At 38.5% G+C, this 6,893-nt stretch overlaps 1 protein-coding gene across 4 annotated transcripts in view; it reads left to right on the top strand.

The window, feature by feature from the left end:
* The window catches only part of Zhx1 (zinc fingers and homeoboxes 1), a 31,850-nt gene that overhangs the window by 6,357 nt on the left and 18,600 nt on the right, over positions 1-6,893 (top strand). For all 4 annotated transcript variants that reach the window (XM_026782432.1, XM_026782431.1, XM_013348938.2 and 1 more), the window contains exon 2: positions 4,392-4,505. The gene's annotated coding sequence lies outside the window, so the exon portion shown is untranslated. The remainder of the gene's footprint in view (positions 1-4,391; positions 4,506-6,893) is intronic.

Genomic DNA, 6,893 nt, shown 5'->3' on the forward strand with positions numbered 1-6,893 from the left:
AGATGTGTACTACCACGACTGGCTCAGGTTTTGTTCTTAGAAGGTAGTTAATCTTGACCTTTTATGTAATCAATATTCTTTTTAAAAAGTAATTATTTAATTTTTTTATGTACATTGGTGTGAAGGTGTCAGATATCTTGGCACTGGAGTTACAGGCAGTTGTGAGCTGCCATATGGGTGCTGGGAACTGAACCCAGGTCTTCAGGAAGAACAGCCAGTTCTCCCAACTACCGAGCCATCACTTCAGCTCCATATCATCAGTATTCCTTAATATATTTAAGAGTCATGAAGACACACGCATACACACACAAAGCTATTTAATTGATATGTACCTTTGGCCTAATGATAAATTTTACAACGATAAATTTTAGGAAACAAATATATATGGGCTATTTCAGAATGAAGTTTGCTCAAGGAAGTCAGCTGAATAAATGTTTATTTCTCTGTGTGTGTTTTTTGTTTGTTTGTTTTGTTTTTCGAGATGAGGTTTCTCTGTGTAACAGTCCTAGCTGTCCTGAAACTAGCTCTTGTAGTCTAGGTTGGTCTTGAACTCACAAAGATCCACCTGCCTCTGCCTCCCGAGTACTTTGATTAAAGGTGTATGCCATCACCGCCTGGTTTGTTTCTGTGTGTTTTTAAGACATAGCCTTGCTATATAGCTCAGGCTGGCCTGGGACTTCTAGTCCTGCCTCCTGGGTGTTGGAATTAAAGATATATGGCTAAAGTTTGAATACCTTTTTTTCTCTTTCTTTTTTTTTTTTTTTTTTTTTTGAGGATGTTATGTAGCGCAGCCTGGCCTCAAGCTCCTTATGTAGCCAAGGAGGACATTGAACTTATCTTCCAGGTTCCCCTTTCTAAAAATTCTAGGATTATAGTTGTGTTCTGTGAGGCCCAGTTTATGCTGTGCTGGGGATTGAATCAAGGCTTTGTGCATGCTGAGTGCTCTAGTAACTGCATCCCTGACCAGGTGATTTTATAGTGCTTTAATTTTCAGTTTTTAGACTTAGAATTTTATTTTTATTTTTTTTTTAGAATTCATATCAGGGCTTATTTTTTAAAATACAGCATTAAACAGTACCTATAGATTTTTATTTATTATTTAAAATAAAGTCAGTAAGATGGCTCAGTTTGTAAAGACACTTGCTGTAAAGCCAACCAGATTTTATCCCCAGATCCTACATGGTAGAAGAGGAGCAGACTCGCAGAAGTTATCCTCTGCACCATGGCAATGCCATCCTCCCAAATAAGCTAAGTAGTAAATAATAGCTATCATTAGTTTTGAGTGATTTAATATTTACTACATGATTTAACTCCCCCTTTTCCTCTTCCTAAATATGTATTTCTTTCTCCTTTTCGATTGTTATGGAAGGGGTTAGGAGGCCTTGGTTGTTTGTAGATATTCATTCATAATTATACTTTCCTGCTGTCCCTAAACCCTTTCATAGCCCAATTTTTGTGAAAAAGAAGGTTAGACTGACCAGGTGGCGTGGAGCACACTCTTAATCCAGCACTCAGGAGGCAGAGGCAGGCGGATCTTTGTGAGTTTCAGACCAGCTTGGTCTACAGAGTTCCAAGACAGCCAGGGCTACACCACAACTCTGCTGCTCCACCCCCACCCCACAAAACCCAAACCACTTCACTGGGCTTGGACTGTATGTGGGAGTGTAAAGGTTGGTACGTACAATTTCTCCTCATTACTGTAATATTATTTATGAACCTGTATAGGGAGTTGAGTTATGACATATTGCATATTGTTTGTCTACTGTTAAAACAAACTTGTATTAATATATCAGCAATATAAATAGGGAATACAACATTAAATTTATAATTTAATGGCACTGATCCAATTTTAAACAAAGGCTTTGTCATATAACTTGTCAGTAATACCTCAATAAAATCTGAACGAACTTCATTGTGGTCTTACCAGTACCAGAAAATGCTCTAAAAACTAAGCCTATTGCTTCTCCAATCCTCACAGCAGCCTGGTTTGCAAAGCACTATCATTTGTTCCACCGAATGGATGAAGAGGCTGAGGCAGAGCCTCTTGTCTACAACCGAGCAGGTAGTGAGCAGCAGTGTTGGGACTTGCATCCCGCTTGTTCCAGAGCCCAGGCTCTTAGGTCTTTATATCTACTGCCAGAACAGCGTATTCTTTTTTATTATATAATATATGTGGTTGAGCTCTTTATTTTCTGAAACACACTCACTCTAAATTTAAAAACATACTCTGAATTAGAGAGAAATGTCCTCAAGGAATCTCTGTATGGGAACTGGAATGGCATCAGACAAATGTGGTTTTCATTCAGAAGAATCAAAGCGCTCATGTGTTTGCCTCTGTTGCTCTGTGTCCTCACGTCTCTTGGCAGCTCAGCTCAGGAGACTCTCGTTCAGTAAAACATCTTGTCCTTTTGGTGTGATTTAAGAATGAACTTCACTTGGTTACCAATTTCCTACAGTATTAATAATTCACTTTTGAAGATGACCTCCCTCTTTGGCAGCTGTTTTTTATTTTCTAGTCCCTGTCCTGTAGATGGATATTAGGGAGTGGCTGAATATGGGAATATTAGAAAACAAAATTGTAGGGACCTAAACTACAGAGAGATTACAATGCTTCACTAGGTCTGCCAGGAAAATGCTTTTTTACGTTTCATGAAAGTAGTGACGTTATTTGGCCTAAGCTTTTACTCAATTTATGAGTTTTACAAGTAGGTGTTTTGTGGGCTGTGGTGGTGCACACCAGTAATCCCATCACTTGGGAGGCAGAGGCAGGTGGATCTTAGTGAGTTCAAGGCCAACCTGGTCTACAGAGTCAGTCCCAGAACAGCTAGAACTGTTACACAGAGAAACCCTGTCTGAAAAATAAAAACAAAACAAGCAAACAAGTGGATGTTTTAATATATTTACATTATTATTATTACCATTATTATTGTTTTGGTTTTTCAAGAAAGGGCTTTTCTGTATAACAGCCCTGGCTGCCCTGGAACTCTGTAGATTTTTGTTTGGTTGTTTGTTTGTCGAAACAGGGCTTTTCTGTAGCTTTAGCTCTGTCCTGAAACTTGCTCTGTAGACCAGGTTGGCCTTGAACTCACAGAGATCCACCTGCCTCTGCCTCCAGAGTCCTGGGATTAAAAGCATGCACCACCACCGCCCAGCTATTATTTCTTAAGAAGACTCTTTATAAGCTTGTATATATAGCATTAGCAGGAATAAGAAGGTATTTGAGATTTGAGAAAATGATTTTCTGTTTTTCTGTGTTTTAGAGTAACTGTGCTTTAAGAACAGCAAAAAATATTTCCACCCTCAAAAGTACTTCTGTTATTCTAATAAAAGAAGCGGTTGTAGTTTTTATTAAAAGTTTCCTAGTGGATTAGGTACTCTTGGAAATAGACCAGACATTTTTAGAGATTAGTTTGAATTTTCAGAGAATGATAAATTAAAATATTTCTTTGTATGTGACAAGGTCTCTCACTAAGTAAATTTGGATAACCTAGAAATCGCTATGTAGACTCAGCTGCCCTTGGACTCATAGAGATCCGACTGCCTCTGCTTCCCAAGTGCTGGGGTTTAAGCCATGCGCTACCATGAGGGACAATTCAAGTTTTTATTTGTTTTTGTTTTTTGAGACAGGGTTTCTTTGTGTTATAGCGTTGGCTCTCCTGGAACTCACTTTGTAGACCAGGCTGACCTGTCTCTGCCTCCCAAGTGCTAGGATTAAAGATGTGCGCCACCGCTGCCTGGCTAATTCTGATTTTTTTGATTTTACAGTACTAATACTTGACAACACCTGAAATGCTATTTTGTGGCAACTTTCTAATTAAAAACTTTTATGACTTAAAAATGTCCTATTAGGATCATGGATTTGAATACTTGGGGTAGTGCTATTCTGAGAGGTTGTGGAACCTTTAGTAGGTAGGGCCACTGGAGGAAGTGGGTCTCTGGCTTTTATGTAGCTGAGCCATCCTTCCTGTACTTTTCTGGGTTCATGGATTTGTGAGCAAGTCTCTTCCATGTGCCTGTAGCCATGGATGCTAACATTCCTTCACCACTGTAAAACTGAGCCAAAATAAGTCCTTTTTCTTTCATGCTGCTTCTGTCACTAATCTTGTCACAATAGAATTTTGGAATTTTATTAAAAATAATATAATAGTTACTGAGTTCTGTATAAATATATTTTAAAGCATCTTTAAAAATTTGTGTTTCGTATCAATATTGATTTCAGCATTTATATATATGCATATGCAATATATAATATGTATATATTAATTTTTATGAGGAAATGTCTTCCTCCAGAATTAAAACATCTAAAAAAAAACCCTAGTTCTAGACTGTAATAGTTAATAAGTCTAAGTAATATCTAGAAAAATAAAGTAATAGTATATTTTTCTTTGTAGGAGAAGACTGCTAGCTACTTTGGGACTATCTGTGATGATGGCCTGAGCCAAGTACCTCATTTGAAGGGATAACCTTCCGCTTTAATGAACAAAATTCTGAGGAAGCTATGGCAGGTATGTACTCATTATTCTGGGATGGCAAAGCCCCAGTGTAGATGTACTCACTGAAGAGTTCACAATACTGTGTTTGCTAATGTTTACAAAGCTGCCTCTCCTCCAGATTCCAGGGGATCTTATGCCTTCTTTTTGCCTCAGGGAGGGTGTGCACATGCACACATATACAGAATCTTTAAAAGAGAGTCAGTCAGCCTCTCTCTCTCTCTCTCTCTCTCTCTCTCTCTCTCACTCACTTTCCTTAAAATAACAGCTGAGGACTAGAGAGTGGCTCCGTTACTGCAGCCAGGCGTGGTGGCATGCGTCTTTAATTCCACCACTTGGGAGGCAGAGGCGGGCAGAGCTCTGTGAGTTCAAGGTCAAACTGATCTACAAAGAGTTCAGCCAGGACTACTTAGTGAGACTGTCCCAAATTCCCTCCACCAAAAAAAGAGCATTTATTACTCTTCTAGAGGAGGGGAGGGAGTAGGAATGGTGATAGCTATGTAAAATGAGAAAAATTGTATTAAAAACTTATTTATTCGTGTATGAGTGTTCTGTCTTTATACACACCAGAAGAAATTTGATCCCATTATAGATGGTTGTGAGCCACCATGTGGTTGCTGGGAATTGAACTCAGGACCTCTGGAAGAGCAGCCAGTGCTCTTAACCACTGAGCCATCTCTCTAGCCCCGTAAGTTATTTTTTGAAGATTAATTTTGTGTGTGTGTGTGCCTGAGTATATATGTGCACTATGTGGATGCAGGCCTGTGCAGCCCAGGAGAGGGTGACATAACCCCTGGAAGTGAAATTACAGGTGGTTGTGAGTGCCTTGCCATGAATGATAAAAACCTAACTTGAGGCTTCTGCAGAAGAGCAAGTGCTCTTAACCGCTGAGCCGTCTCTCTAGTCCCTCATAACACATCTTATTTAGGGTATTTACAATGTATTTTTCAACTGATATTTTCCAAAATCTTCCATGTGTCAGGCATTACACCAGATGTTTTAATAATGTAGTACAAAGACAAAGGAACATCATCAGAGAAGGACCTTTAATGTGGGGAAATCGATCTAAACATTTTACTACTCTGTTGTCTATATTTAAAAAGATAACCAGGCATGGTGCTTTAATCCCAGAGTTTGGGAGGCACAGACAAAGGAAATCTCTTGTGTTTGAGACCAGCCTGTTCTACAAAACAAATTCCAGGCCTACTAGGGTTACATAGTGAGACCTGCCTAAAAACAAAAACTAAAAACCAAAACGAAACAAAAATTCAAGGCCAGTGAAATGGCTCAGTCACTTGTAAAGCCTGATGACCTGAGTTTGATCTCAGAGACCCACACTGTGGAAGAGGAGCACTCTTGCAAGTTGTCCTTTGACATTGATATATTTCTGTGGCACACATGCTCACAGACTGAAAGTAAAGAAATGTAATTAAGGCAGTTAAGAGCAATAGCTGCTCTTCCAGAAGACCTGAGTTTAAATTCCTGCACCCACACAGCAGCTTACAACTGTCTGTAACTCCAGTTCCAGAGGGTCTGACACCCTCACACAGACATACTTGAAGGCAAAACACCAATGAATATAAAATAAATCTTTAAAAAAAAGAAACGCAATTAAAAAATAACTTCAAGACATAAATACCTGAAAATATATTGTAAATATTCAGGCCACTGATAATAGTGAATTATAATTATGTAAATTAGACATTATACTTTTATTTATAGTAACTGTATTAATTTTTAATTATTTGACTGTACTTTACATTCTAATATATTTTGTCTAATTTTGGCTTTTACAGGAAACATTGGATTATATACTATATGCTTGAAATAGTTTAGTGCAGTTGTTCAGTGTTATTTTAAATATTTTTTAAAGTCAAATAAATATATCCTCAGTGAAATAGGTAATAGTTGCCTTATTTTATAAACAGGGACTATCATGGACAGATGAATGATTTTCCAGCTTCTTCAAAGTTGCCTTTCTCAGATCTAAGGATAGCATTCTGTGTGAAAGACACGGCACACCTTCCTGCAAACACTAGGAAAAACTCTACAGCAGACAAGCACTTTTGGTCACATTCACACACTACCAACAAGTCAGTTTTCATGGTAGAGTCATTTTATGTCACTCAATGTAGCACACCTCCCTACCTCCCAGCCAGCAGATGCAAACTGGACTATTAATGTCCTAGAGAGAGTTTTCTCGGCCAGTCTGGGATCAGAGCTTTCTAGCAGGACCCTGTCCAACTTGGATTCTTTAGTCTTTAGTGTCATTAAGGTCCATTCTCCGTTTGAACAAAACCAGGTAGCAATGAGAGTTTCTTGTCTTTCAGCCTTTATTAGCATTAGCAAAGGGACCCTCTGGAATTAGCCTTTGCTTGTGACTTATCCATTTCTGTCTTTCTA

This window comes from Microtus ochrogaster, chromosome 15, assembly GCF_000317375.1.
Source record: "Microtus ochrogaster isolate Prairie Vole_2 chromosome 15, MicOch1.0, whole genome shotgun sequence".
NCBI lineage: Eukaryota > Metazoa > Chordata > Mammalia > Rodentia > Cricetidae > Microtus > Microtus ochrogaster.